This window comes from Marmota monax, unplaced genomic scaffold (assembly GCF_021218885.2).
Source record: "Marmota monax isolate L192 unplaced genomic scaffold, Marmota_monax_Labrador192_F-V1.1 WCK01_AAM20220418_F8-fsc00335, whole genome shotgun sequence".
Lineage (NCBI taxonomy): Eukaryota > Metazoa > Chordata > Mammalia > Rodentia > Sciuridae > Marmota > Marmota monax.
The window spans coordinates 755,270-780,849 of record NW_026692368.1 but is presented as its reverse complement, the minus strand read 5'-3'; positions in this window follow the sequence as shown (position 1 = coordinate 780,849).

Here is a 25,580-nt window from a genome sequence, read left to right as displayed (position 1 = left end):
CAAAATCTAGCCCAAATCAAAGCCCTAAACCTAGCTTTAACACTAACACTACCCCTAACCCTACCCCTAACACTAGCTCTAACTCTATTCCTAAACCTAAGCAAAACCCTAACCCTAATGGTAACTCTAAACCTATCCCTAAACCTTAGGCTAACCAAAACTCTAACTCTATTAATAGTCCTACATCTAGCCCTCATTCTAGCTCTAACCTATCCCAAACCCTGACCCTAACCCTGACCCTTATTCTGACCATAACACTAACCCTAGGTCTAAACCTGACCCTAACCCTAGACCGAACCCTAACACTAGCCCTACTAGTAACCTTATACTAAACCTGACTCTACCAGTAGCCCTGGACCTAAACCAAATCCTAAATGCACCCTTAACTCTAGCCCTAGACCTTAACAAAAACCTAGCCCTAGCCCTAACAATAACCCTTAACCTAATGCAAAGTCCAACCCTATCCCTAGACATAAACCTAGTCCTAATTCTGGCTTTAACCTTAACCTAACACTAACCTGAACATGGACGCTGCATTTAACACTAAGCTATCTCTAAAACTGACCCTAACTGAAAATCTTAATATAACATTATACCTAGCCATAACCGTAACCTAAAACTAGCCCTAATCATAATCTTAGCTCTTACATTACCAATAGCCCTAACCCTACACCTTAAGTAACACAAAACCTAGAGTGAATCCTAGGCCTAAACCTAGCCCTAGGTGTAACACTAACCCTAAACCTAGCCCTCATTTTAACCATAACTCTAGCCTTAGTTCTAAACCTTACTCAATGCCTAACCCTTACCCTAAATATAAACTTAGAATTATCCCTAACTCTAACCCTAACATTATCCCTAACACTAAACTTAATCCTATTCCTAAACCTAGCTCTGAACATAAACATTACCCTAACCCTAACCCTAACCCTCTTGATAACCCTAGCCATAACCCTAACCCTAACCCTCTTGATAACCCTAGCCATAACCCTAACCCTAACCGGAAAACTAACCCTAGACCTAACACTAAACTTAACACTTGCCATAGCCCTAACTGTAGCTCAAACCCTAAAATGTACCAGAAACCTAAACCTAACCATGCCTTAACCTTAACCCTAAAACTAAATCTAACCCTAAACCTAACCCTAAACTTACATCTAACCATATCCATTACCCTAACCCTTATTCTAACGCTATTGATAAACAGCCCTAACCCTAACCCTAAACCTACTGTAATCCTATCCCTAGAACTAATGCTGAATCTAACCAAAAACTTATCCCTTGCTCTAACTCTAGCTCAAACCCTAATCCTTACCATAAACAAACCCTAGCCCAAACCCTAACCCTAATCCTAGTCCTAATCCTAACTGTAACTATAGCCCAAACCCTAGCTCTAATTCTATCCATTACCATAACCATACCCCTAAACCTAATGCTAACCCTAGCTCTAATAACCCTAAATCTACCTTTATCCCTAGTTCTGATTCTAACATGAACCCTCAACCTAGCCCTAAGATTTACTAAATCCATAAGCCTTACCCTTAACCTAACTGTAAGAAAAAACTAAGCCTAACACTAACCCTAAACCTAACCACAACCATAATACTAACCCTAACCTTTGACCTAACCCTAAACCTAACCCTAGTCTTAGCACTAACCCTAGCTTGAACCCTAACCCGTATCCTAATCTTAACACTAACCGTAACCCTAGCTTTAACCATAACCCTAAACCTAACTCTAGCCCTAATCCTAAACATAATTCTAGCCCTAACCATAGCTCTAAATTGATCAATTACCCAAACAATAACCATAAACCTAATGCTAACCCTAGGCCTAACCCTAACCCTATCCATTAACCTAAACATAACATGAATCCTAAATCTAACCTGAAACCTAAACCTAACCCTATATTTTACACTAACCCTAATGCTAATTTGAGTGCTAACCCTAACCTCAACCTAATCCAAACTCAAAACCTGACCTGACCACTATAATACCCCTAGGTTTAAAACTGAACCTTAACTTAAACCTAACTCTGAGTATAGACCTAGCCATAAACCTTACCCTAAAACTAAACCTAACCATAACCCTAGACATGATATAAGCCCTTGGCCTAATTCTTGCCATAACCCTAACAAATCAAGCCCTCATTCTTGCCCTAAACCTAGTCTTGATCCTAACCCGAACCCTAACTCTAGCCCTATCCCTAATTTTATCCCTTGCCCTATATCTGAACCTAGGTATAACCCCAAACCTTCCCCTAAATCTAACCCTAACTCTAACCCTAGATTTAACCCTTACACTAATCCTAGACCTGATCCTAGCCCTAATTTAGCCCTAACCCTAATCCTAACACTAGCACTAATACTAACTCTAACTATCGCCCTAGCCCTATTCCTAGTTCTAATCCTATACCTTACCATAACCTTAACAATTTCTCTACCCTTAGACCTAAACCTAGCCCTACCACTAACCCTAGATCTAACCATAACTCTAAATCTAACCCCAAACCTAAGCCTAAACCTCACAATAAATCTAGCCCTAACACTAATGGTAATCATAAAACTAGCCCTAACCTAGTCCTAGCCTTAAAAAAAATCAAGCTATAGCCCCAACTCTAACCCTTAACCTCAACCAAAACCTAACCCACACCTAGCCCTATCCCTAGCCCTAATTCAAGTCCTACCATAACCCTAAAATTAACCTTAACCCTGACTCTGACCCTAAAACTAACTCTAGCTCTCAGATCACCCTAAAATTATACCTAACCTTAAAACTACACCTACCCCTAACCCTAACCCTAGAAGTAGCCCTAATCATAACCCTAGTTCTTACATTAGTCGTATCCCTAATCCTAGGCCTAACCTAACCCAAAACCTAGCATTAGTCTGAGCCCTACACCTTTTTTAACCCTAACCCTAACCAGAGCCCTAACCATTACCCTAAACCTAAACCTAACACTAAAACTTGCCCTAACCCTAAACCTAACCCTAGCCTTAATCCTAACCATAATCCTAGGCCTAAACCTAGCTCTAACCCTATCCATTACCCTAACCATAACCCTAACCCTAATGCTAATTTTAGGATAACCCTAACCCTGTCTCTAACCCTAACTTTATCCATTATCCTAAACCTAACCTGAAACCTTAACCTAACCATAAACATTACCCTAAACTTAATACTAAACCTAACGCTAATGAAAGCCCTGATCCTAAACCTTAACCTAACTCAAAACTTAATCATGACAGTGACCTTAATAATAACCCTATCTCTAAACCTGACCCTAAGCCTCAACCTAAACCTTACAGTAGAACTAACCACAAACCTAATCCTAAAATTAACCCTAACCATAAACCTAGACCTGACATTAGCCCTAGCACTAATTCTAACCCTAACTCTAACACAAAACCTAACCCTAAGCCTAGCCCTAAACCTAGCCCTAATCCTAGCCCTAAACCTAGCCTTCATACTAACCCTAACCCTCTCCCTAGCCCTAACCCTATTTTGTACTTCGACCTAAACCTAGCTATAACATCATATCTTACACTAATCCTAATGCTAACCCTAGCCATAAACATAAGCCTAGCCCTAACACTTATCCTAGCACTAATCCTAGCACAAATTTAGTCCTAAACCTAAACCTAAATGTAACCCTAACCCTAACTCTCACCCTAGTACTAACCCTAGTTCTAAATCTATCCTTAACAAAAACCATAGACCTAAACCTAGTCTCAACCCCATTCCTACATTTGCCCTAGCCCTAAACCTTGACCTCACCCTACCCTCAATCAAACCCTAATCCTAAGTCTAAACCTCACCCTAATACTAGCCCTAACCCTAATGCTAATTGGAAAACTAGCCCTAACCCTAGCCCTAGCACTCAAACAAAACCGAGTCATAGGCTTAATGCTAATTCTTAACCTAAACTAAAACCTAAGCTTATACCTATCCCTAACCCTAGCCCTAATTTGAGTCCTAACCTAACTCTAGATCTTACTCTGACCCTGACTCAGACCCTAACAATAACCCTAGCTCTAAACATCACACTAACACTAAACTTAACCCGAACACTAGACCTAGCCCTAATCCTAACCCTAAAAGTAACCCTAATTGTAACACCAGTTCTTACATTAGCCATAGCCATGTGCTAACAGAAAAGCTAGCTCTAATCTGAGACCTAAACCTAGCTTTAAACCTAAACCTAAACAAACCTAGACATATACAAAACCCTAACCCTAGCCATTATCCTAGATCTTACCCTATCCCTTAACCTAAGCCAAACCCTCAGCCTAATGCTACCCTATTCCTAACCCTAATCCTTAGCCTACCCCAAACCATAACACTATTACTAGTCCTAAACCTAGCCCTCCTTCTAGCTCTAACCCTAACCCAAATCCTAACACTAACCCTGACCCTTATTCTGATCCTAACTCTAACCCTAGGAATAAATCTGACCCTAACCCTAAACTGAACCCTAACACTAGCCCTATGGGTAAACCTATACCTAAACCTAACCCTAGCACTCGACTTTGACAAAAACCTCATCTTAAATCTAGCCATAACTCTAGCTCTAGACCTAAACAAAAACCTAGACTTAGCCCTGACAATAACCCTTAAACTAACCCAAACATTACCTCAAATTCTAGACCTAAACCTAGTCCTAATTCTGGCCATAACCCTAATCCAAACACTGCTCCTTCTTGTAACACAAATCCTAGCTCTAGATTTTATGCTAACCCAAAATCTAGCCAAACTCTAACACTAGACCTAGCCATAACCCTAACTCTAGGTCTTACATTACATATAGCCCTAATGTTAGTCCTAAACCTCACACAAAACCTAGTTCTAAGTGTAAACCTAACCCTAACCCTAGACCTAACCCTAACCCTTGCCTGAACCCTAACCCGAGCTCAAACACTAACCCTTACCCAAGTATAACTCTAGACCTAACCCTAATCCTAACCCTAGTCCTAATCCTAACCATAACCAAGGCCAAACCCTAGTTCTAACTCTATCCATTACCCTAAACATAACCCTAACCCTAATGTTAAACCTAGCTCTAAACTTAACCCTAACCCTAAACCTAGATGTCACACTAACCCTAACCATTGCCCTAGCCCTAACCATAGCTCAAACCCTCACACTTACCCTAAACCTAACCCTAAAACTAACCCCAGGCTTAACCCTAACCCTACCCCTAACCCTAGCCCTAATCCTAATCATAACCCTAGCCCTAAACCTATCCATTACCCTAAACATAAGCCTAATCCAAATGCTAACCCTAGGCCTAACTCTAAACCTATCTCTAACACTAACCCTACCCATTTCCTAAAACTAATCTGAACACTAAACCTAAACTTATTAATTGCTCTAACCCAATCCCTAACTCTAATGCTAAATCAAGCCCTAAACCTAAACCATAAGTAAACCAAACCCTAATCAAGACCCTTACCCTAACAATACACCTAGCTCTAAACTGGACCCTTTCCCCAAACCTAGCCCTTACACTAGACCTAGCCCTTACACTAGACCTAGCCATAAACCTAACCTTAACACTATCCCTAAGTGTAACCCTAACTGACATTAGCCATAGACTTAATTCTCACCCTAAACCTAACACAAACCCAAGCCCTCATCCTAGCCCTAAACCTAGCCTTAATCCTAACCTGAATCCTAACCTAGGCCAATCCCTAATTTCAACCCTCACCCTAGTTCTGAACCTAGGTATAACAACATCCCTTCCCCTAACCCTAACCCTAATCCAACACTAACACTAACACTAATCCTAACCCTAACCCTAACACTAACCCTAGCTCAAATCCTAGCCCTAATTTAGTGCTAATCGTAACCCTAACTCTAACCCTACCCCTAAGACTAACTCTAACTCTTGCCCTAGACCTATTTCTAGTACTAACTCTATCTATTACCACAACCCTAACATTAGCCCTAACCTAACCCCTAAACCTAGCCCAAGTCCTAACCCTAGATCTAACCATAACTCTAAATAGAACCCTAACCCCAAGCCTGAACCTCACTCTACCACTAGCCCTAACACTATCGCTAATCATAAAACTAGTTCTAAACCTAGCTGTAGCTCTAAAACAAAACTGAGGCTTAGCCGTAACTCTAACCCTAACCTAACTGTAACCTAATACCTGACATTAGAACTAGCCCTAATTCTTGCCCTAACCCTAACACAAAACCTAACCCTACACATACCCATAACTCTAGCATTATTTCAAGTGTTATCCATAACCCTAAAACTAACACTGACCTTGACTCTGACCCTGACACTAACCCTATTTCAAATCATCACTCTAATCAAAAGTTAACACTAACACTAGACATAGCCCTAACTGTAATCCTAAAACTAGACCTAATCCTAACCCTAGTTCTTATATTATTAGCCATAGCCCCATCCTAACCCTAACCTAATCTAAAACCTAGCCCTAACCCTAACCCTAACACTAGCTTTAACTCTAACCTAACTCTAAACCTAATCCCAACACTAGCCTTAATCCTAACCATAACCCTAGACCTAACTCTAGCTCTAACCCTATCTATTACCTTAACCCTAACCCTAACCCTACTATAAATCCTAGGATAAACCCTAACTCCACCCATAACCCTAACTCTATTCATTACCCTAAACCTAACCTGAACCCTAAACCTAACCATATCCATTATCCTAACCCTAAACATAATTCTAACCTAATCTGAGCCCTAAACCTAAATCTTAACCTAAACAATCCCTAACAGTTACCCTGACCCTAATAATACCCCTCTCTCCAAAAGTGACCCTAACTCTCAATCTAACCCTTACACAATAACCCTTAGCCATAAACCTAACCTGAAACTATCCCTAACCATAAACCTAGACCTGACATTAGCCCTAGCCCTAATGTTTGCCCTTATGCTAAAAAAAGGGCCTAATCCTGGCCCTAACCTAGCCTTAATCAGAACCCTGACCCTAAACCTAACACTAGGCCTAACCCTAAAGTGAATACAAACCCTACTCCTTAACCTAGCCATAATATCATACTGTACCCTGACTCTAATTCTAACCCTAGCCCTAAACCAAGGCCTAGCCCTAATATTAAACCTAACTCTAATCCTAGACCTAATTTAGCCCTAACCCTAAACCTAATCATATGCCTAGCCCTAAGACTAATTCTAACACTTGCCCTAGCCCTAGCCCTAGTTCCAGCATTATCCCTTACCATGACCCAAAGCCTAGCCATAACCCTAGCCCCAAACTTAGCCATATCCCTAAACCTAGATCTAAACCTAACTCTAAATCTAACCCTAAACTTTAACCTAAACCTCACCCTAACACTAGACCTAATCCTAATGCTAATTTGAAAACTATCCCTCATAATAGCCATTGCATTCAAGCAGAACTGAGCTACAGCTCTAATCCTAAACCTTACCCTAAGCCAAACACAAACAGTACGCCTAGCCCTTACCCTAGAAGTAATTTGAGTCCTAAAATTAATCATACAGCTTATAATGATCCTTACTCTGATTCTAAAATTAACCTTAGTTCTAAACATCACCCTAACCCTAAACCTAACCTGAACACTAAATCTAGCACAAACCCTAATCCTAAAACTAGCCCTAATCCTAATGCCAGGTATTACATTATCAATAGCCCTAACCCTAATACAAAACCTAGCCTTAATCTGAACCTTAACCCTAGCTTTAACCTTAATGCTAACACTAACCCTAAACCTAACACTATCTCTCACACTATCCCTTACCCTATGCCAACCCTCACCCTAATGCTACCCTAGTCCTAACCCTAATCCTTAGCCTACCCCACACCCTAACTCTATTACTAGTCCTATCCCTGGGCCTCATTCTCTCTCTAACACTAACCTAAACCCTAAGCCTATCCCTGACCCTTATTCTGACCCTAACACTAACCCTAGGTCTAAGCCTGACACTAACCCTAATCCAAACACTAGCACTAGCCCTATGGGTAAACCTATACATAAACCTAACCATAACATTAACACTAGACCTAAACTTAACCCTAAATATAGCCATAACTCTACCCCTAGCCCCCCAAAAAAAAACTAGCTCTAGCACTAACACTATCCATTAGTCTAATGCAATAACAATACCCCTAGAACTAACCCTAGTAAAATTGTGCTTCTAACCATAAATCCAATGCTAACCCGAACACTGACCCTTACCCTAACACAAACTCTAACTCTAAACCTTATCCTAACACAAAACATACCCCTAACACTAGACCTATCCATAACCCTAACCTTAAAACTAGCCATAATCCTAGTTCTTACATTACCCATAGTCCTAACACTAGCCATAAACCTCCCCCTAAACCTATTCCTAAGTGTAGCACTAAAACGAGCTGTAAGCCTAATCCTAACCTTAGCCCTAGCCCTAAAACTCACACTTGCCCAGCCCTAACCTTAGCTCAAATTCTAACTCTTAGCCTAAATGTAACCCTAACCCTAACCCTTGCTCTAATCCTAACTGTAAACATAGCACAAATCCTACCTCAAATTCTATCCATTACCTTAAATATAACCCTAACACTAATGCTAACCCAGCACTAACTCTACCCTAATTGTAACCATAGCTCTGATTCTAACCCTAAACCTCGCCCTAGCACTAACCCAAAACACTTAACCTAAACCTAACCCTAACACTAACCCTAGGCCTAACCCTAACCCTAGTCCTAATCCTAACTTTAAACCATTCCCTAACTCTATCACTAACTCAATCTATTACCCTACACAAAAGCCTATCCTAAATGCTAACCCTAGACCTAAACCTAACACTATCCCTAAAACTAATCTTATACATTACTCTATACCTAACTTGAACCCTAAACCTAATCTTATTCATTACTCTAACCCTAACCCTAATGCTAATTTGATCCCTAACCATAAACCTTAATCTAAAGTAAACCCTAACCTGACTTTGAACCTAATAATACACCCAGCTCCAAACCTGACCCTTACCCTAAATCTCTTACACTAGACCTGTCTATAAACCTAACCCTAACCATAACTCTAGACATGACATTAGTCCTAGCCCTAATTCTAGCCCTTACCATAACACAAAACCTAGCCCTCATCCTAGCCCTAAACTTAGCCTTAATCCTAATCCAAACCCTCACCCTGGCACTATCCCTAATTTAAACCCTCGACCAAGCACTGAACCTAACTATAAGCCCATCACATCCCCTAAAACTAACCCTAACCCTAACAATTACACAAACCCTACCCCCAGCCTTAACCATAGGCCTAACACTAACACTAACCCTAGCGCTAATCCAAGCCCTAACATAGCCATAACCCTAACCCTACCCCTAACCCTAGTCCTAAGACTAACTCACTCTCACCCTAGCTCTATTTCTATTTCCAACCATATCCGTTACCTTAGCCCTCACCTTAGCCCTCATCATAGCCATAGCCATAACCCTAGATCTAACCATAACTCTAAATCTAACTTTAAACTTAAGCCTAAACCTCACCTTACCACTTGCCCTAATACCATTGCTAATCCTAAAACTAGCCCTAACCCTAATCCTAGCCCTAAAACAAAACCGAGCCATTACTCTAACACTAAACCTTAATCTAAACCAAACCCTAATCCTACAATTAGCCAGAACCCTAGCTCTAATTCAAGTCCTAGGCCTAAACTAACCACAGCTCTAAATATCACCCTAACCCTAAAGCTAATGCTGACACTAGAACAGCCCAAATCCCATCCCTAAAACTAACCCTAATTGTAATCCTAGTTCTTACATTGGCCTTAGCAAAAATCTCTAGCCATAACCCTAACAAAAAATAGCCCTAAACCGAGCCCTAATACTAGATTTAACCCTAACCCTAACCCTAGTCCTATACCTAACCCTAAATCTAGCCCTAACTGTATCCCTTACCCTAAGACAAACCCTATCCATAATGCTAACCCTAGACCTAATCCTAATCCTTAGACTAACCCTATTTCTACTCCTAACCCAAGCACTCATTTTAGCTCTAATTCTAACCCAAAGCCTAACCCTAACTTTCACCCTTATTCTGACACTAACACTAATTATAGGTCTAAACCTTAACCTAACCCTAAACAGAACCCTGAATCAAGCCTTATAGTAATCTTATACCTAAACCTAACCCTAACACTAGCCCTAAACCTAAACAAAATCCTAAAACTAGCAATAACTCTAGCCCTAGACCTAAACAAAAACTTAGTCCTAGCCCTAACAATAACCCTTAACCTAAAACAAACACTAACCCTACCCCTAAACCTAACCTTGTCTTAATTATGCCTTTCACCCTAACCCTAACTCTAACCTGAACACTGACCTTGCCTTTAACAGTAAACCTATCTCTAAACCTGAGCCTAACCAACATCTAAACCTAACACTAGACCTAGCCATAACTCTAACCCTAAAACTAGCCCTAATCATAACCCTAGCTCTCATATCACCCATCGCCCTAACTCTAGGCCTAAACCTAACACAAAACCTAAATATTATCCTAGGCCTAAACCTAGCCTTAGGCATAACCCTAACACAAACCGTAGCCCTAACCCTAACCTAACCCTCGCTTTAGTCCTAACCCGGGCTCAAAACCTAAACCTTACCCTAAATATACACCTACACCTATCCCTAAATCTAACCCTAAGCCTAGCCCTAATCCTAACCTTAACTCTAGCACTAAACCTAGCTCTAAAGATACCTATTACCCTAAACATAACCCTAACTCTATTCATAACACTAGGCCTAACCCTAACCCTAAACCTAACCAGAAAACTAATCGTAGAACTAACCCTAAACATCACCCTCATCACAGACCTAACCCTAGCTCAAACCCTAAACCTTATTATAAATCTAACCATAACCAAAGCGCTAACCCTATGCCTAAACCTCAATCTAACTCTAACCATAAACCTAATCCTACATCTAAGTGTATCCATTACCCTAACCCTAACACTACCCCTTATGATGACCATAGACCTAATCCTAACCCTAACCCTAACCGTACTGTAATCTTATCCCTAGACCTAACCCTAAACCTAACCCTCGCTCTAGCCCTAAGCCTAACTAAAAACCCAACTCTTACACTAAACATAACCCTAACCCTAACCCTAGATCTAACCCTAACCCTAATCCTAACTGAAAACCTATTTTTAACCATAAACTTAGCCCTAATATTTGCTCTAACCCTATCCATTATCCTAACGCTAACCCTCACCCTAACGCTAACTCTAGACCTATTGCTAACCCTAAACTTATCAATTACCTTAAACCTAAACTGAACTCTTAACAAAAAACTATCATTACCCTAACCCTGACCCTAAATCTAATTAGAGCCCTAACCCTAAAGGCTAACCTCAAATAAACTCTAACCCTGAACCTCACCCTAATAATTCCCCTAGCTGTAAACCTGACCATTACCCTAAACCTAATGATTACACTAGACCTAGGTATAAAACATTCTAAATCTATCCCCATGTGTAACCCTAGACCTGACATTAGCACTAGCCCTCATCCTAGCTCTAACCCTAACACAAACCCCAGCCCTTATCCTAGCCCTAAACCTAGCCTTAACCCTAACCCTATCCCTAAACTTAGGCATAATCTTAACACTAACCCTGGCCCTAATCTTCCCCTAATTTACACGTATCCCTATCCTTAGCTCTAACCATAGCCCTAAGACTAATTCTAACTCTCATCCCTGCCCCATCCCTAGTTCTAACCCTATCCCTTACTGGAACAATAATCCTAGCCCTGACCCTAGCCCTATCCTTAGCCTTAGCCCTAACCTAGATCTAACTCTAAGTCTAAATCCAACTTTAACCCTAAGCCGAAACCTAAACCTAACACTAGCCCTAACCCTCATGCTAATCCTAAAACTAGTCCTAATCCTAGCCCTAGCCCTAAAACAAATCCCAGACATAGCTCTAAACCTAACCCTTAACCTTAACCAAACCCTAAGCCTAACCATAAACTTAGCCCTAATTCGAGTTTTAAACTTAACCAAAAACTAACCCTGACCCTGAATCTGACCATAACACTAACCTTAACTCTAAATTTCACCCTAACCCTAAACCTAAACCTAACACTAGACATAGCCCAAACCCTAAACCTAAATAAGTAACCCTGGTACTTACATTAGCCATAACCCAATCCCTAGCACTAACTTAACACAAAACCTAGCCCTAATTAAAGCCCTAACCCAAGCTTTATCCCTAAAACTAACCCTACGCCTAGCCCTAATTATAACCATAACCCTAGCCCTAACCCTATGCATCACCATAACTATAATCCTAACACTAATGCTAACCCAAGGCCTAAACCTAAACCTATCCCTAATCCTAACCCTATCCATTACCCTAAACCAAACCTAAATCCTAGACCTCACCCTATCATTACCCTAACCCTAACCTTAATGCTAATTCAAGCCCTAAATTTAAACCATAGCCTCTCCCAAACCCTAACCAATGCCCTGACCCTAATAATACCCGTAGCTCTAAACCTGACCTAAAACTAAACGTAACCCTTAAACTACCTGTGTCCATAAACCTAACCCTAAATCTATCTTTAACCATAACCCTAGACCTGATATTAATCCTAGCCCTAAACCTAGTCCTACAATAAATCAAACCATAGACCTCATCCTCATCCAACCCCTAAAACCAGCCTTAATCAGAACCCTAACCCTAACTGTAGGCCTAACCCTAATTCTAACCATCACCCTACCTCTAAACCTAGCTATAATAGCAATCCTTACCTAAACTTAACCCTAACCCTTAACCTAATGCTACGCCTAAGCTGAATATTAATGCTAGACATAATTCTAGCCCTAATTTACCCCTATCCCTAAACCTAACCCTAGACCTAAGAGTAACTCTAACTTTCACATTAACCCTTTCCCTAGTTCTATCCCTATCCATTACCATAAACCTAACCCTAGCTCTAACCCTAGCCATAAACTTTGCACTGTCCTTATTCCTAGCCGTAACCTTAGATCTATCCCCAACTCTAAATCTAACACTAACCCTAAGCCTAAGCCTTATATAAACACTAGCCCTAACCCTAACATGACTCGTAAAACTAGCCCTAACCCTGACAGTAGCAGTAAATCAAAACCAAGCAATAGCCCTAATACTAAACCTTAAACCAAATCCTAAGACTACACCTAGACCTAACCCTAGCCCTAATTCAAGTCCTAACCTTAACCTTAATACTAACTCTGACTCATATCCTAACACTCACCCTAGCTCTAAACACCATCCTAACTTTAAACCAAACATTTACAGTAACCCTAGATGTAATTTGAGTCCTAACCTTAACCTTAAAACTAACCCTTACCCTGACTACTAACCTAACCCTAACACTAGCTCCAAATATCACCCTAACCTTAAACCTAATTCTAACACTAGAGGTCTAAGCCTTAACCATAACCCTAAAATAAACCCTAATTGTAACTCTAGTTCTTACATTAGCTGTTACTCTAACCCTAGCCCTAATCCTAACACAAAAACTTGCCCTAATCTGAGCTCTAAACCTAGCTTTAACCTTAACCCTAGCCCTTAACCTAGCTCTTACTCTATCCCTTACCTTAAGCCAAAACCTAACACTTATTCTAATCCTAATTCTAACACTAATCCTTAACATAACCAAAATACTAATCCTATTACTAGTCCTAACTCTAGCCCTCATTCTAGCTATAACCATAAACCAAACCCTAACCCTAACCCTGACCCTTATTCTGACCCTAACACTAATCGTAGGTCTAAACCTCAACCTAACCCTAAACCAAACTCAAACACTGGCCCTTGACCTAAACCTAATCCTAAATCTAGCCATATGTCTATCCCTAGACCTAAAGTAAAACCTAGACCTAGCCCTAATAATAACCCTTAGCCTAAGCTGAACACTAACTCTTCCACTAGACCTAACTCTATTCCGAATTCTAGCTTTAATTCTAACCATAATCCTAATCTGAACACTGACTCTGACACTAACACTAACCCTAGCTCTAAACATCACCATAAACCTGAAACTATACCTAGACCTAAAATTAATATATATATTAATATATATATTAAAAGTAACCCTGACACAGACTTTTATCCTAACGCTCACCCTAGTTCTAGAACCCATCCTAAGCTTAAAAGGAAACCTATCAGTAACCCTATCCCTAATTCAAGTCCTAACCCTAACTCTGACCTCATTCATATCCTAAAAGTAACCCTAGCTCTAAATATCACTCTAACCTTTAACTTAACACTTACACTAGACCTACCCTTAACCCTAACCCTAAAACTAACCCTAACGGTAACCCTTGTTCTCACATTAGCTATTGCACTAAACCTAGCCCTAACCATACAACAAAAACTTGCTCTAATTAAAGCTGTAAACCTAGCTTTAACTCTAACCCTATCCTTTACCCTAAGCAAAATCTTAACCCTAATGGTAACCCTAGAACTATTCCTAATTATTACGCTAACCAAAATCTGAACCCTTTTAATAGTCCTGATTCTAGACCTCATACTATCTCTAATCTTATCCCAAACCCTAATGCTAAACCTGACCCTTATTCTGACACAAACAATAACCCTAGGTCTAAACCTGAACCTAAGCATAGAGCAAACCCTAACACTGGCCCTACTGGAAAACTTATAATTAAACCTAACCCTAACCCTAGCACTAAGACCAACTCTAACTCTCACACTAGCCCTATCCCTAGTTCTAACACTATTCCTTACTGTAACCCAAAACCTAGCCCTAAACCTAGCACTAATGCTTGCCCTATCCTTAGCCATTGCCCTAACCCTATTTCAAACCCTAACTCTAAATCTAACCCTAAACCTAAGCCTAAGCCTAACACTAACACTAGCCCTAACTCTAATATTAATTGTAAAACTCGCCCTAAACTTAACCCTAGCAGTAAAACAAAACTGAGCAATTGCCCTAACCCTAAACCTTAACTTAAACCACTCTAAAACTACATCTAGACCTAACCCTAGCCCTAAATTCGACTCCTAACCCTAACCTTAATTCTAACCCTGAAGCAGATTCATGTCCTATTGCTCACCCTAGCTCTAGACCCCATCCTAAACTTAAACAAAAACCTAACAGTAACCGTATTGCTAATTCGAGTCCTAACACTAACCCTGACCCTGATTCATATCCTAACACTAACCCTAGCTCTAAATATCACCCTAACCTTAAACCTAATCCTAACACTAGACATACCTCTAAACCTAACCCTAAAACTAACCCTAATTGTAACCCTAGTTCTAACATTATCCAATGTCCTAACCCTAGCCCACCCTACAACAAAAAGAAGCCCTAATCAAAGCTCTAAACCTAGCTTTAACCCTAACCCTAACTCTAACCCTAACCCTTGCTCTAACCTTATCCCTTACTCTAAGCAAAAACCTAACCCTAATGGTAAGCCTAGACCTATCCCTAATCTTTAGGCTAACCAAAATTCTAACCCCATTAATAGTTCTGACCCTGGCCCTCATTTTAGCTCTAATCCTATCCCAAACTCTAATGCTAACCCTGACCCTTATTCTGACCCTAACACTAAACTTAGGTCTAAACCTTACCCTAACCATAGACCAAACTCTAACACTGGCACTACCGATAAACTTATTCCTAAACCTAACTCTACTACTAGCCCCTAGACCTAATCTAACCCTAAATCTAGTCTTAACTCTAGCCCTACACCTAAACAAAAACCTAGTCCTAGCCCTAACAATAACCCTTACCCTAATCCAAACACTACCCCTACCCCTGGACCTAAACCTAGTCCTAATTCTGGCTATAACCCTAACTCTAACTCTAATCTGAACACTGACCACCATTTAGCAATAAACCTAACTCTAAACCTGACCCTAACTGAAAATATAAACCTAAAACCAAACCTAGCCATAACCCTAACCCTAAAACTAGCCCTACTCATATCCCTAGTTCTTACATTACCCACAGCCCTAACCCTAGGCCTAAACCTAACACAAAACCTAGAGCTAATCCTAGTCCTTAACCTAGTGCTAAGAATAATCGTTACCCTAACCCTAGCCCTAATCCTAACTTAACCCTAGCCTTAGTCCCAACCCTAGCTCAAAGCCTAACACTTACCATAAACATAAACCTAGAACTCTCCGTAAATCTAACCCTAAACCTAGCCCTAATCCTAAACTTAACCCTAGCCCTAACCTTAGCTCTAAACCCACAAAATACACTAAACCTAACCCTAAACCTATTGGTAACCCTAGCTTTAACCCTAACCCTAACCCTAACCAGTAAACTAAACCTAAACCTAAACCTAACATTCGTTATAAACCAAAACCTAGCTCAAAACCTAACTCTTACTATCAACCTATACATAACCATAGCCCTAACCTTAACTCTAAACTTACATCTAACCCTAACCCTAAACCTAAACCTAAATCTAACCCTAACCCTAAACCTAAACCTAAATCTAACCACATCCATTACACTAAACCTAAATCTAACCACATCCATTACACTAAACCTAACTCTAACCCTAATGATAATCCTAGCCCTAACCCTAACTCTAACCCTAAAACTATCGTAATTCTATCCCTAGACCTAACCTTTAACCTAATCCTTGCTCTAGCCATACCCATAGCTCATAACCTAACCCTGATGATAAATATAACCCTAAACATAACCCTAGTTCTAACCTTCACTCCAACCCAAACTCAAGACCTAATCCTGATCATAACCCTAGCCCTAAACTAAACTCTAACTGTATCCATTACCCTAAACATAAACCTTACCTTGATGCTAACCTTAGGCCTAACACTAACCCTATCACTAACCCCAAACCTATCAATTATACTAAACCTAACCTGAAACCTAAACCTAACCCTATTATTACAATAACACTAACCCTAATGTCAATTTGAGCACTAACCCTAAGCCAAACCCTAACTCTGAACATGACCCTAAAAATTCTCCTAGCTCTAAACCTGACCCTTACCCTATACCTAACCTTTACAGTAGACCTAGCCAAAAACCTAAGCTTGAAAATATCCATAAGTGTAACCCTAGACCAGACATTAGCCCTTGCTGTAATCCTAGCCCTAACTCTACAAACCCTATCTCTTGTCTTAGCCCTAAACTTACCCTTAATCATAACCCTAACCCTAAACCTAGGCCTAACCCTAACACTAACCCAAGCCCTAATCTTAGCCCTAATTTAGCCGTATCCCTAACCCTAATCCTAACCTAGCCCTAAGACTAAGTCTAACTCTCACCCTTGACCTAAAACTAGTTCTTACCCTATCCCTTTCCGGAACCGTAATCCTAGTCTAACCCTAGGCCTAACCCTAGACGTTTTCTTAACCCTAGCCCTAACCCTAGATCTAAACTTAAATCTAAATCTAACCCTAACCATAAGTCTACACCTAAACCTAATACTAGCCCTAACCCTAACCCCAATGCTAATCCTAAAACCAGTCCTAACTCTAGACCTAGCCCTAGCCCTAATACAAAGCCAAGCCATAGCCCTAACCCTGACCTTAACCTAAACCAAACCTTAACCCTACACCTAGCCCTAACTTTAGCCCTAATTTGAGTTTTAAGCCGAAAACTAAAACTAACCCTGAATCTGACCTAACCCTAAACCTAGCTCTAAACATCAATCTAACCCTAACCCTAAATCTAACACTAGACTTAGCCATAACCCTAACCATAAAACTAGCCTTAATTGTAGCCCTAGTACTTATATTAGACGTAACCCTAACCATAGCCTTAACCAAAAACCTAGCCAGAATCTCTGCCCTAACCGTAGCTTTAACCTTAACCCTAACCTTAACCATAACACTAACACTAATTGTAACCATAACCCTTGCCATAACATTAGCTCTAACCCTATCCATTATCCTAACCATAACCCTAACCCTAATGCTAACCCTAGGCTTAGACCTAACCCTATCCCGACTCATGACCCTATTCATTACCCTAAACCTAACCCTATCATTACCCTAATTTTAATCCTAATGCTAATTCAAGCCCTAACTTAAAACCTTAACCTATTCCAAATACTAATAATGAACCTGACCCTAATAATACCCTTAGCTCTAAACCTGACCTTAACCTTAAATGTAACATTACACTAGATGTAGCCATAAACCTAAACCTAAAACTATCTTTAAACATAATGCTGGACTTGAAATTAGCCTTAGCCCTAACCCAAACTGTAACCCAAGTTTTAACCCTAATTCTAACCCTTGCGCTAGCCCTAGACCTGGCTATAACCCCATCCCTTATCCTAAATCTAACTATAACCCTAAATCTAACCCTAACCCATTGCCCTAACCCTAGGCCTAAAAATAACACTAAGCCTAGCACTAATCCTAGCCCTAATTTAGTCCTATCCAAACCCTAATCTTAGCCCTAAGATTAACTCTTGTCCTAGCCCTATCGCTAGTTCTATCCTTAGTCCTAGTACTAATCCTAACTCTAAATTCAAACCTAACTCTAAATTTAACTGTAACCATGAGCCTAAACCAACCTCTAACATAGTCGTAACAATAATGCTAATCCTAAAATTTGATCTACGCCTATCCCATATTCTAAACCAAACTTTAACCCTACAATTCACCCTAACCCCAACTCTAAAACTAACCCTGAACCTGATGCTGACCCTAACACTAATCCTAGCTCTAAATATTACACTAACCTTAAATTAAGTCTAGCACTAGACCTAGTTTTAACCCTAACCATAAAACTAACCCTAATCATAACCCTAAGTCATACATTAGTCATTGTCCTAAACCTACCCCTAACCCTAACACAAATCCTACCCATAATCTAAGCCATAACCCTAGATTTAACCCAAATTTTAACCCTCACACTAGCCCTAACCCTAACCCTAGTCCTAACCCTTTCCCTTACCCAAAGCCAAACCCTAACCCAAATGCTAACCCTAGTACTTACCCTAATCCTTAGCCTGACATATACTCTAACCATTTTACTAGTCCTAACCCTAGCCCTCATTCTAGCTCTAACCCTAACTCCAACCCTTTTTCTGACCTTAACACTAATACTGGGTCTAAGCCTGACCCTATCCCTAAACCAAAGCCTAACACTAGCCCTACCAGTAACCCTATATCTATATTTAATCCTAACACTAGCCCTAGACCTAAAGCTAATCCTAAAAATAGCTATAACTCTAGCCCTAGACCTAAACAAAAACCTAGCTATAGCCCTCACAATAACCCTTAACCTAAATCAAACACTAACCCTATGCCTAGACCAAAATATAGTTCTAATTCAGGCTATAACCCTAACCCTAACCCTATCCCGAACACTGACCCTTACCCTAACACTAAACCTAGCTCAAAACCTGACCCTAACCCAAAACCTAGACCTAACACTAGACTTAGCCATAACTCTAACCCTAAAACTAGACCTAAACATAACCCTAGCTCTTACGTTACCCATAGTTCTAACCCTAGCCCTAAACCTAACATAAAACCTAGCCATAACCCTAGGCCTAAACTTAGTCCTAAGCATAACCGTAATAATAATCATAGCCTTAACACTAACCCTATACCTAACCCATTTCTTAGATGTAACCCTAGCTCAAGGAAAACCCTTTCACTAAACATAATACTAGCCCCATCCTAAACCTAAACCTAATCCTAGCTCTAATACCAATTTTAATCCTAGCCCAAACTTTAGTTCTAACCCTATCCATTACCCTTACTCTAACCCTAATTATAACTCTATCCCTAACACTAAACCTAACCTTAAACATAAATGTAACCCTAGACCTAACCCGAAACCTAACCCTTGTGATAGCACTAACCTTAGATGAAATATTAAGCATTACACTAAACCTAATCCTAACACTAGCCCTAACCCAAACACTAACACTTACCCTACCTCTAATATTATCCATTAACCTCAACTTGACCGTAACCCTAATTAAAACCCTAGCCATAACTCTAACCCTAAAACTAGTCCTAAACATATCCCTAGCTCTTACATGACCCATAGTTCTAACTTTAGCCCTAAACCTAACACAAAACCTAGCCCTAATACTAGGCCTGAACTTAGTCCTAAGCATAACCCTAACCCTAATCATAGCCCTAACCCTAACCTTAACCCATGTCTTAGACCTAATCCTAGCTCAAGGAAAACCCTTTCACTAAACATAGCACTAGCCTCATCCTAATCCCTAACCCTAATTCTAGCTCTAATTCTAACTTTAATCCTAGTCCAAACTTTAGCTCTAACCCTATCCACTAAACTTACACTAACCCTAATTATAACCCTAGCCCTAACACTAAACCTAACCTTAAACGTAAATGTAACCTTAGACCTAACCCGAAACCTAATCCTTGTAATAGCCCTAAACCTTAGCTGAAACATTAAGTCTTACACTAAACCTAATCCTAACACTAGCCCTAAACCATACCTTAACCTTAATCCTAACCCTACCTCTAATATTATCCATTTCCCTAAACTGAACATTAACTCTGATTAAAACTCTAGCCATAACCCTCATCATAAACCAAACCATAACCTTAAACATAACCCTAGACCTAAAATTAAACCTAACCCTCGCCCTAGCTCATCCTAGCTCAAACACTAAACCTTTACTCTAACCTAACCATAACCCTAGCCCTAATTCTAACACTAATACTTACCCTAAACCAAACCCTAGCCCTATCCGTAAACCTAACCCTAATCCTAGACTTAATCCTAACCATAACCTAGCCCTAACCTGAGCTCTAAACCTATCCATTACACCAAAAATAACCCGAATCCTAATGCTAATCCTAACCCTATCAATAAACCTAACCCATTCTTTACCCTAAACCTTAACTGAAACCTAAACCCAATCATATCCATTACCCTAACCCTAAACCTACCAATAACTCAAGCCTTAACCATATACTTTAACCTAAACCAAATTCCAACCCTGACTCTAACCCTAATAAAACCCCTAACTCTAAACCTGACCTTTACTCTAAACATAATTCACTAGAACTAGGCATAACTTAATCCTAAAACTATCCCTAAACATAACCTTAGACCTGACATTAGTCCTAGACCTAGTCATAGCCCTAAACCTAACAGAAACCCTAGCCATCTTTCTAGCCCTAAACCTAACTTAATCCTATCCTGAACACTAACCCTAACCCTTATCCTAATTCTAACCCTCATCCTAGACCTAAAGCTAGCTATAATAACACCCATTCCCCTAAACTTAACCTTGCTTCCAATAGTAACCCTAACCCTAGGGCTACCCCTAGGCCTAACCCTAAGACTAACCCTAGCCCTACTCCTAGCCCTAATTTAGCTGTAACCCTAACCCTAATCTAAGCCTGGTACTAAGTCTAAAACTAACTTTCTTCCTAGCCATATCCCTAGTTCTAACCCTATCCCTTCTGGAACCCTAACCTAGCCCTAACCCTAGTCCTAGATCTAAACCTAAATCTAAATCTAACCTTAACCCTAATCCTAAACCTCAACCTAACACTAGCCCTAACACTAACACTAATCCAAAATCTAGCCATAACACTAGCCCTAGCCCTAAAACAAAATTGAGCCATACCCCTAACCTTAAACCTTAACTTAAACCAAACCCTAAACCTACACCTAGCCCTAACTTTAGCCCTGAAGAGTCCGAATCCTAACCCTAAAACTAACCCTTACACTGACTCTGACCCTAACACTAAACCTAGCCCTATACATCACCCTCACTCTAAACCTATGCTTTGCATACTTCAGTATAGGGCTACATTCACAAGGAACAAATCAGAGTGCCCACAGAGAACTGGTTGAGTGTGTGAAGTTTCAAGCAGCTAACACCAACACTGTTTGTTATCCAGCTCCATTTCCAATTACACATATAAGTCAAGATGAAGTGAAAACTTAAAACACAAGCTGTTCCTTACAGTGAACTATGAACCAAGAAGGCCCATATATGGGGAATATAGTAAGGCTAGATAAAAGATGAATCCTCCCTGGTATCAAAAAAAATTTGAACAAAACTAACTCTAACCCCAACACTAATTCTAACCCTAGCCCTAAACCTAAGCCTAACCCTAACCCTAACCTTTTGAGAGAAACTTTAATCATAGAAGACCCAATCTTGGGGAGCCTAGTAGGGAAATGTAACAGATCAATCCTGCCCAATAAAAAAAAAAATCAGACAAAATAATTGGGGGAGGTGTTACAGTACATGCCTATTTCCCCTGTTTTTTCTTAAAGTGCTCTTGGATAATGTACTTTTCATTGCCGTTCCTAGGAAAAGTTTCACTAGGTAGAAACCAGAGAGTGTCCACAGAGAACTGAATGAGTGTGTGAAAGTTCAAGCAGCTAGAACCAACACTGTTTGATTATCAGCTCCATTTCCATTTACCCATATAGGACAACTTGAAGTGAAACTTTAAAATACAAACTCTTCCTGAAAGTGAACAATTGAAATTAGAAGGACCAAAACTGGGAACATAATAAGGCTAGGTAAAAGAGAAATCCTGCCCAGTATCAAAGAAATTTGAACAAAAATAACTCTAACCCTAAACTAGTGCTAACTCTAGTCCTAAATCTAACACTAACCCTAAACCTATCTTGTTTATCGAGCTTTGATCATACAAGTCCCAAACTTGGGGAACCCAGGGCAGCAAGCTAGCAGATGAATCCTCTTCAGTATCAAACAAATATGACCAAATAATTCGGGGAGGTATTTCAGGACATGCACATTTCCCTGATTTCTCATAAAGTGCTCTTGGATAAACTTGTTTTTGCATGCTTGTGCTTAGAGCTACTTTTACAAAGAAGAAACCACAGAGTGCCCACAGAGAACAGATTGAGTGTGTGAAGTTTCAAGCAGCTAGCACAAACACTTTTTTATTTCTAGCTCCATTTCCATTTCTCTGTGTAGGTTCAAATGAAGTGAAACCTTAAAACTCAAACTGTTCCTGAAAGTGAACCTTGAACCAAGAAGGCCCAAAACTGGCGAACATAGTAAGGCTAGGTAAAAGATGACTCCTGCCCAATATCAAAGAAATTTGAACAAAACTAACTCTAACCTTAACACTTGCTCTAACCACTAGACCTAACCCTAACCCTAAAACTAATCCTAACATGTTTAGAGAACGTTTGTTCATAGAAGTTCCACACTTTTGAGACTAGTGGGGCAAGCTAACAGATGAACACTGTGCAGTATCAAAGAAATCTGACCAAAAAACTGGGGGATGTAGTTCAGTATATGCATATTTTCCTGTTGTCTCCTAAAGTGCTCTCAGATAAACTTTTTCTTTTTTGCATGCTTCAGCTTTGGCATACTTTAACAAGGAAGAAATCAGAGAGTACCAACAGGGAATTGACTGAGTATGTGAAGTTTCAAGCAGCCAGCACCAACACTGTTTGATTTTGAGCTCCATTTCCATTTACCCATAGAGATCAAAATGAAGTGAACCCTTAAAATATACAGTGTTCCTGACAGTGAACACTTGAACTGAGAAAGTCCAAAACTGAGGAACTTAACAAGGGTAAGGAAAAGATGGATACTGCCCAGTATCAAATAAATTTGAACAAATCTAACTGTAACTATAATGCTAGATTTGACTCTATCTCCAACCCTAACACCAAGCTGTTTAGAGAACCTATGATCATAGAATTCCCCAAATTGGGGATCCTAGTGGGTCAAGCTAGTAGATGAATCCTGCACAGTATCAAAGAAATATAACCAAAAAATTGGGGAAGGTATTTCAAAATATTTGTATTTCCCTCTTTTTTCCTAAAGTGCTCTCGGATAAACTTGCATTTAATGCTTCAGCTTAGAGCTATATTCACAAGGAACAAACCAGAGAGTGCCAACAGAGAACTGATTGAGTGTGTGAAGTTTGAAGGAGCTAGCACCATCCTGGTTTGATTTCCAGCTACAATTCCATTTAGGTCAAAATGAAGTGAAACATTAAAATAGAAACTGTTCCTGAAAGCGAACCATTGAATCTTGAAGACCCAATCTTGGGGAGACTACTAAGGCTAGGCCAGGCATGAATCCTGTGCAGTATCAAAGTAATCTGACCAAAAAAATCAAAGCTCTTTCAGTACATATGCCCTCTGCTGGCTCCTAAAGCACTCAGAGATGAAGCTGTTTCTTTCTACTTCAGATTAGGGCTACTTCCACAGGAAACAAACCAGACAATCCTCACTGAGAACTGATTGAGTGTGTGATGAATCAATCAGCTAGCCCTGTTGATTTCCAGCTTCATTTCCATTCACCCCTATAGGGCAAGAAGAAGAGAAACATGAAAATTGAAACTGTTCCTGAAAGCAAACCCTTTATGTAGGAGACCCAAACATTTGGAGTTTAGTCAACATAGGTAAAAGATGAATCCTGCACAGTATCATAGAAATTTGAAAACAAAACTAACTCTAACCCTTACACTAGGTCTAATCCTAGTCCTAACACTAACCCTAACACTAAACTTAACCTGTTTAGAGTCCTATGATCCAAGAAGTCCCACACTTGTGAAGCCAAGTAGGGCAGGCTGACAGATGAATTTTGACCATATCAAAGAAATCTGACCAAATAATTGGGGGAGGTAGTTCAGCACATGCATATTTCCATTTTCTCCTAAAGTGTTCTCACATAAAGTTGCTTTTCATGCTTCCACTTAGGGATACTTTACAAAGAATATACCAGAGCATGCCCATAGAGAACTGTCTGAGTGTGTGAGGTTTGAAGTAGCAAGCACCAACCCTGTTTGATTTCCAGTTCCATTTCCATTTACCCACATAGGTCAAAATAAAGTGAAAACTTAAAATACAAACTGTTCCAGACAGCTAACCCTTGACCCAAGAGGCTGAAACCTAGGGAATATAGTAAGGCTATGTAAAAGCTTAATCCTGCCCAGTATCAAAGAAAGTTGAAGAAAACTAAGTCTAAGAAAACACTAGCTTTAAACCTAGCCCTAACCTAATACTAAAGCTAACCTAACTTGTTTAGAAAACCATTGATCATAGTAGTCCTCAAATAAGGAATCCTAGTGGGGCAAGCTAATAGATAAATCCTGTGCAGTATCAAAGAAATCTTACCAAGTAATTGGGGTAGGTATTTCACTATATTCATATTTCCCTTTTTTCACCTAATGTGCTCTTGTTTAAATTATTTTTTCATGCTGCATTTTATGGTACTTTCACAAGGAACAAATCAGAGAGTGACCACAGAGAGCTGATTGAGTTTGTGAAGTTTCAAGCAGCTAGTACTAACCATGTTTGATTTACAGCTCCATTTTCATTCACATCTATAGACCATAATAAAGTGAAACCTAAAAATTCAAACTGTTCCACACAGTGAACTGGCAAACCTTGAAGGCCCAAACTTGGGGATCCTAGTAAAGCCAGTAAAAGGATAAATCCTGTACAGTATCAAAGCAATCAAGCAAAAAAATGTTGAAGCTTGCTCCTAAAGTGCTCACAGATAAACCTGTTTCTTTCTACTTCAGCTTTGGGCTACTTCCACAGGAAACAAACGAGAGAATGCACACTGACAACTGATTGAGTGTTTGAAGTTTCAAGCACCTAGCAC